At 43.5% G+C, this 7771-nt stretch overlaps 1 pseudogene; it reads left to right on the plus strand.

The window, feature by feature from the left end:
- The first annotated feature begins 3295 nt into the window (after positions 1-3295).
- Positions 3296-4039, plus strand: LOC147984070 (uncharacterized; annotated as a pseudogene).
- The last annotated feature ends 3732 nt before the right edge of the window (positions 4040-7771 follow it).

A 7771-nucleotide genomic window follows, 5' to 3' on the forward strand; every position in this document is an offset into this window, starting at 1 on the left:
CATGACCTCTACGAGCCCCCGGAGAAACCCTAGGCACCACGGGTCATTGCCGCAGCTGCTTCCCTCAACCCAATATCCCCACGTCTCCATGCGCGGCTATTGGTAAGTGTCGATGGTGCTGCTCCACCTCGCCTACCTCGACTCTGATGTTGATATGGTTCAGTAAGGCACTTCTGCACACTTCCCCTCTGCTCTTACCCTCTGTCGTACTTTGTGTGGCATAGATATTCTTTGCCTAACATTACGACAATGATTAACGTTATCTCACTCACCTGATCCACCTTTGTGGGTGCTGGCTTGCACCGGCAGTCCCGGCCAGTGGCGGAACTACGAAGAAAAGGTTGGGCGGGCCAATCTACATGGCAACACAATTTTTTTAATTGTAGATCATAAACATCATGATTTCAATGTATTAATTTATGCTAGGGAGAAGAAATTTCGGGAAAATCAAAAGGATTTCCTAAGAAAATTTAGGGGAATTCTTTTGGGAATAGTTCAAAGAAATTTGACTCTGCAGCCTGCAGAGATTTAGGCTGATTCAGGTACTAAACAAATTCTGAGATGAACACAGCTTGCATGGACTCAAATAAATGGGGAAAGGACCCGACCAACTAGGTAGCTGCCTTGCCGGCTGGCCGTTGCTAGCTGCGGGTCGTGGCCTCATCAGTCCGCGACTGATATGTGTGTTGCCGTGGTGGCCGGTGGCTATGAGTCTGCGACTGTATTTAGAAAGTATCAATGCGCGTGCGATCTAAGCCAGTTTCAGTGGGCAGCTGCTTGTTGTACTTCTGTGCCAGAGGCGTTGTGGGTTGGGCTAGTATAAATTTATTTTTCTGTTCCAGCATTGGGCAGGCCATGGCCCAATCGGCCTTGCCATGGCTCCGCCAGTGGTCACGACACTCTATGATCTGCTACTCTGTGTTCCATGGGCAGAGACAGGGAGGGGCGAGCAGGGGCTGGAGACCTCTGCTAGTCGCTCGACCGCCTCAGCAAATTTCAGTAGGTAGTTAGACTGTACGTACACGCTATTGGCTGTCTAGTTGCATCTAATTACTCATTAGCCTAGATGTTACTGAACTAGCACCAAATTAGAGAATCCAAACCAGGAGGCACTAGCCCATGAACGGTCATGGTTGGCTTATTGTGATCGACAAATCAATCAAATCGTGACCTGCGCATATGCATTTTCTGCATGTTCAGCACCCGGTTGTCGTCATCCGAGATCATAGCAGCAGCTATTGCTAGCGGTCTATCGCTTGAGCAACATTGGTCTTAACACAGTGTGTTTGCTGCGTCTCGTCGTCCACGACGCATTAATCCTCGGAGTCTTCGAACCTGGCGGGACAACTCATGCGAGTCAATTCTAAACTTAAGGTATATCATTACGAATTTATATTGCTGTTAGACATTTAAAGGTTGTTGGTTACTGTTTTTGTAAGATCTACTTAAATGTGCGTGCAAGTGCTTATGAATTGAATCCATTTTTCTGTACATGACCAAACTTTCTTGCATATTCATCTTTGGGAGAAAGTTCAGGGTATACATAGCGAGCTACTTATGCAGAGAGAGGTATGAGTGTATGACTGCATGAATCCTATTGGCTTGTACAGTTGTAAGTGATTTAAGTGAGATAATCTCCAATGTAACTTAAAAACTCATGCTGATTTTTTTATGTATTCACTATTCAGATTAGTATTATTGTCAAGCATCTATATAAATCAAAATCACTAGAAAACACACTTGTTAACATTAAATAGAGCTTCCTGATTTGGCTTTGTGTGAGTTAGTTTTTCTCAACTTTCAAGTACTTCTGCAAAAAATTTAAATCTCTGCATTTATATGTACTATTTTGGGAACTACAGATCTGTGTTTGCAATGAAGCATACTCTATTTGTCACACATATTTTTGGGGCATGTAGCTCACTGTATCTTCATTATATTGTTCGTAAGGTGTTTATTAAGTCAACTAACATATCGATGGTCTGTTCATAAGGCTCTATTTTCTCTGTCTATAGAGTTCAGTGCTTTGGCTTGGACTGTTGAGAAGTGTTCAAATGATGATATATCAGAATTCAGAGGTGACGGCGTATGTTGGACGATGGAACACTTATTCTGTTCCACCGCTTGCTTCGACTTGGGTGTTCAGAGAAGTAAAACTTCAACTAATGTGTTTAGCAAAGCACAGTATTGTATCTGAAGTGAAACTTTCACTATGATATGGAGGTGCGAGCATTAAACTAGCATGCAACTAAAGATAAGGTATGCTCATTTCTCTATTGCTTGGAATTGAACATGGTTGAGCAAAAGTTTATTATTGATCATACTTTTTTCAATATGAATGCTTATTATATTGCCTATTTGATTTGGGAAATCTAAACAAGAAAATTGCTCTTGCTATGCTCCAAAGTACAGACCTAGAATATACAAAGAAAGTTGAGGGTGTTGAACTGGAAATTGATTCTTGGTTTGGTATGACCACTAAAACATAACTATTGGTCATATAGCAAGGTTAATCATCACATGGCCTTCAACCTTTGTATGTTGCTCTTCGTATATTAACTTGATTTTCTTTGATGGTACCTTATGTTTCTCATTCCTTTGTTGTTTGTAGATTGTCAAGATAAATCGACGATGCATGGCTTAGAAGTTGATTGCAAGATCAAGAAGGTGGCTATGACTAGATAGTTTCAGATTATGTTTTAGAATGTCATTTTCGGGTTAATGTTTCAAACATCATATTTTATATGCCTGAGACGTTGATTGCAAGGTTGAGAATCAGCCTACTACTAGATAGTTTCACATATTGTAATCTTTGTATCATGTTCTTTGTAAAGCAACGAGTTGATTTAATATATATGACCTCTTTGATTATTATGTTTGTGTCTCCTATGCACTATCAGCATTGACATAATAGATAAGAATGTTGATATATAAAATACCATTAATTGTCCAAGCAATGCGACAATGCTTCGAGGCATTACAAGGCTCTTTTTTTGGGCCCGTCAGCAACGCATGTTAAATGTTGTTAGACTCTAGCTCTATACGTTGCTGGCTTCCAACACATATTCACGACGGTTACGAACGCATGTATATGCGTTGTTGTAGACCTTTGCAATGCCGCCTACGGCAACACATATGAATCCGTTGGTGTAGACATTACCAACGCTTATATGGACATACGACAACACATCGATGCGTTGCTAAAGGGGGGTTCTTGTTGTAGTGCACTAAGCTAAAGCCCTAGATCACCACTCTCTTATCATTTCTAACTCCTCTCCTTTTTCTACTCTTTAGGATGGCGGATGCAAGGATAAAGTTCATGCAACCAGATGAAGACACCCCTTTTGGACGCCACTGGAAGGAAGTTACTAGGTACCTAAACATTGGAATACCAAGCTTAACCGGGACCTACCATTCCACTTTACCAGAAGAGGAGCACTGGATGATTCAAGTTCAAGTTCCAGGAAGGACATTCACGCCAGTCACTGAGCCCATAGAGTTTTCTTTCGATGCACCAACCTGGAGCCTAGGAAAGAGTATCGCAGCTCACATCACCATGGGACGCATTGGAGAAGTTTACCACAAGGATCTCAAGGATACTATCTACCAGATTTTTGGGCGCCGAGATGAGCAATGGGAGATGATCAGCACCAGGAAGGATAGGTCAACTGCCGCTTTCATCCAAGAGTTAAACCAGCACATTCGTCGCTAGCAGAATCAGATGTGCGCAGGCATGATAGATCTAAAGAAGGCAATGACAAGGATTGCGGAGCTTGAAGAAGAACTCAAAGCTACACGCGAAGATTATGAGGAGGAAATCATTGTACTAGTGGAGAAGAATGATGACCTGGAAAGGAAGCTAGGAGTATTCATGGGAGACCCCGTGCCAGGAGGAGAAGACGACGAACCTAAGGAGATTCGTTCTGAAGACTACATCATCATCGACGACACCGACTCGGACCCTGACGATGGTGATGATGACTATGTTGATGAAGCTGGAGCAGATATCATGGAGTCGTCGACCGATCAATATTTCTAGTCGACCACCATATCAGTAGTAGTATTTCCCCATGTAAATAGTATAGTCCAAGCACTTTGTAACGATAGTTCTAGACCGATTGTATGCCCTTGCTTGATTGATTGAGTGATATGGTTGTGTTTGTCTCATGTGCATATGGGTAGTGTTTTCTCACTAGACCTCATTCTATTCTATTCTCTTCCCTCTAAACCCTCAGATGCCTCCGAGACGTGACCCCGGATTTACCTTTCCACCGGAGCTCACTCAGTTGATCCAGCAGCAGAATACCCTGATGCAGTTGTTAGTTCAGAACCAAGGCAACAACAACAACAACCCACCACCACCCCCAGTTGACAATTTAGCCTGTTTTCTGAGGTTGCAGCCGTTGGTGTTTTCCAGTAGCACCGAGCCGATAGTTGCAGATGATTGGCTCCGCAAGATTGGAAGGGAGTTAACCACTGCAGGATGCACAGATGCTGAGAAGGTGTGTTTTGCCACACACCAATTGGATGGACCAGCAGCCTCATGGTGGGAGAATTACACTGTCACCTATCCTATAGCCACTGTTACATGGGACCAGTTCCAGCAGGCTTTTCGTACTGCCCATGTATAAGCAGGAGCTATGGCCATGAAGAAGCGTGAGTTTCGTAACTTACGCCAAGGAGGACGCACTGTTGGCCAGTATGTGGATGAATTCAGTAAGCTAGCACGTTATGCCCCAGATGACGTCGCTATAGATGCAGCTAAGAAGGAGAAGTTTCTGGAAGGACTGAATGATGAGCTGAGCATGCAGTTGATGGTGGCAAATTTCAATAACTACCAGGAGTTGATGGATAGAGCCCTCATGCTTGAAGGGAAGCAGTAGCAGATTGACAGCCGCAAGAGGAAGTATGGACAGGGGAAGTATAATTCTGGAGCCCAGCAGAGACCCGTTTCACCCCGAACTCGGGAGGGCTTGTTCATAACCATGGAGGCCACACTCATAATGGAGGAAGTTCGCACAATCATAGTGGCCCCAAGAACGGAAATGGTAACGGAGGAAGTAGCGGACAGAACCGTTCCAACCCGGCAACACCCGCCAAGAAGGATCTAAGCCACGTTACTTTCTACAAGTGCCAGAAGACCGGACATTACGCCAATGAATGTCCTGAAGCTAAGAATGGAAATGGCAATGGAAGCTTTGGGAAGAATCCCAACCCTTTCAACAGGGGACAAGTGAACCACGTTAACGTGGAGGAGGTTGAAGCTCAGCCAGATGCAGTAATAGGTAAGTTTTTTGTTAAGTCATTTATTGCAGTCGTACTTTTTGATACTGGTGCATCGCATTCATACATATCAAGGGGATTTGTCGATAAGTATCAATTGCCCACTAGAGTTCTTAAGACACCCATGCTAGTAACCTCACCCGGAGCAGAGTATATGGAAAGCCATGGATGTTTTCAAATGCCATTGGCCATAGGTAGGCATGTTTTCCTCCCCGATCTGATAATTTTGGAATCGCAAGGTTTGGATGTGATTCTGGGTACGGATTGGCTATCGATGTATGGAGGAAACATCGATTGCGCTAGTAAGACGATTTTACTCACCACCCCAGAGGGAAGAATATCAAGTATGTATCCCGGCATGTGCCGAACAGGACTCAAGTAAATTCCTTATTAGGAGTTATACAGGAGGAAGTACCAGTGATAAAGGATTTTCCAGATGTATTTCTAGAAGAATTGCTAGGCATGCCACCAGATCGAGACATTGAGTTTTTGATTGAGCTTTTGCCAGGCACAGGGCCAATATCTAAGAGACCATACAGGATGCCCGCAAAGGATTTGGAGGAGATTAAGAAGCATATTGAGGAGTTACTAGATAAGGGATATATTCACCCAAGTTCGTCACCTTGGGGATCACCAGTACTTCTAGTGGAGAAGAAGGATGGATCGTTAAGGATGGTTGTTGATTATCGTGGATTGAATGAGGTGACGATCAAGAACAAGTACCCACTGCCGATGATCAATGATTTGTTTGACCAGTTGCAAGGAGCTAAAGTGTTTTCCAAGATCGATTTGCGATCAGGGTATCACCAGTTGAAGATTCGAGAGCAGGACATACCTAAGACAGCTTTTACCACAAGGTATGGGTTGTATGAGTATACCTTTATGTCATTTGGTCTGACTAACGCACCTGCCTATTTTATGAACATGATGAACAAAGTGTTTATGGAGTTTTTGGATAAGTTCGTCGTAGTGTTCATTGATGATATTTTGGTTTACTCGAAAAATGAAGAAGAACATAAAGAACATTTGCGTTTGGTACTTGGCAAGCTCAGGGAACATCCGTTATACGCCAAGTTCAGCAAGTGTGAGTTTTGGCTGAAGGAAGTTGGATTTCTTGGACATGTTATATCCGGAGAAGGAATAGCAGTAGACCCCACCAAGGTTGTCACCGTGACAAACTGGGAATCACCCACGACAGTTGGAGAGATCCGGAGTTTTCTTGGACTCGCAGAATACTACCAGAGGTTCATTGAGAATTTCTCAAAGATTGCAAAGCCCATGACGGAGTTGTTAAAGAAGGACACCAAATTCAATTGGACTGAGGAATGTGAGGCCAGTTTTCAGGAGTTGAAGAGACGCTTGGTTACATCACCAGCGTTGATTCTACCAGATCAACACAAAGATTATGAAGTGTATTGCGACGCTTCTCGTCGGGGACTTGGAGTCGTACTTATGCAGGAGGGAAGAGTTGTTTCATATGCCTCACGACAGCTTAAACCCCATGAGTTAAACTATGCTATGCATGATTTGGAGTTAGCCGCCGTAGTGCATGCGTTGAAGACATGGAGACATTTTCTCGTCGGAAACCATTGTGAGGTATACACGGATCGCAAGAGTTTGAAGTATATCTTCACACAGAAGGAGTTAAATCTCAGGCAGAGGAGATGGTTAGAACTCATTAAGGATTACGATATGAGATTGCATTATCATCCAGGAAAGGCTAACGTAGTAGCCAATGCATGGAGTTCCTAGGACCATTGTATCAGACAGAGGAACCCAGTTTACTTCAAAGTTTTGGAATCAGTTGCATGAAACTTTGGGAACCAGGCTAGAGTTCAGTACAACATTTCACCCACAGACAGATGGACAGACTGAGAGAGTAAATCAGATTCTGGAGGGCATGTTGAGAGCTTGTGCGCTAGACTACGGATCTAGTTGGGACGATAATTTGCCTTATGCAGAGTTCTCTTATAACAATAGTTATCAAGCCAGTTTTGAAGCACTGTACAGAAGGAAGTGCAGAACACCGTTGTTGTGGGACGAAGTTGGAGACCGATAGTTGTTTGGTCCAGATTTGATTAAAGAGTCTGAAGAAAAGGTTAAGCTGATTCGCGATAGACTCATGGTAGCCCAGTCTAGGCAGAAGAGTTATGTGGATTCTAAACGCAAGGAAATAGTTTACGAAGTTGGAGACAGAGTATATCTTCGAGTATCACCACTTCGATGAGTGAAGAGCTTTGAAGTTAAGGGAAAGTTAGCACCACGTTTTGTGGGACCATACAGAGTTTTGGAACGTATGAGAGAGGTGGCTTACAAGTTGGAATTACCCGAAGCTTTGTCCGGAGTTCACGATGTGTTCCATGTTTCTTAGTTGAAGAAGTGCCACGCGGAGATGGCTGATATTCCTCTGAGAGATACAGTGCCGCTTGAAGCGATACGGTTGGATAGTGATTTGACATATGAAGAGAAACCAGTCAAGATACTCGAG

Source organism: Triticum urartu, chromosome 2A (assembly GCF_056163025.1).
Source record: "Triticum urartu cultivar PI428250 chromosome 2A, HENAU_Tu73, whole genome shotgun sequence".
In the NCBI taxonomy this organism is placed as follows: domain Eukaryota; kingdom Viridiplantae; phylum Streptophyta; class Magnoliopsida; order Poales; family Poaceae; genus Triticum; species Triticum urartu.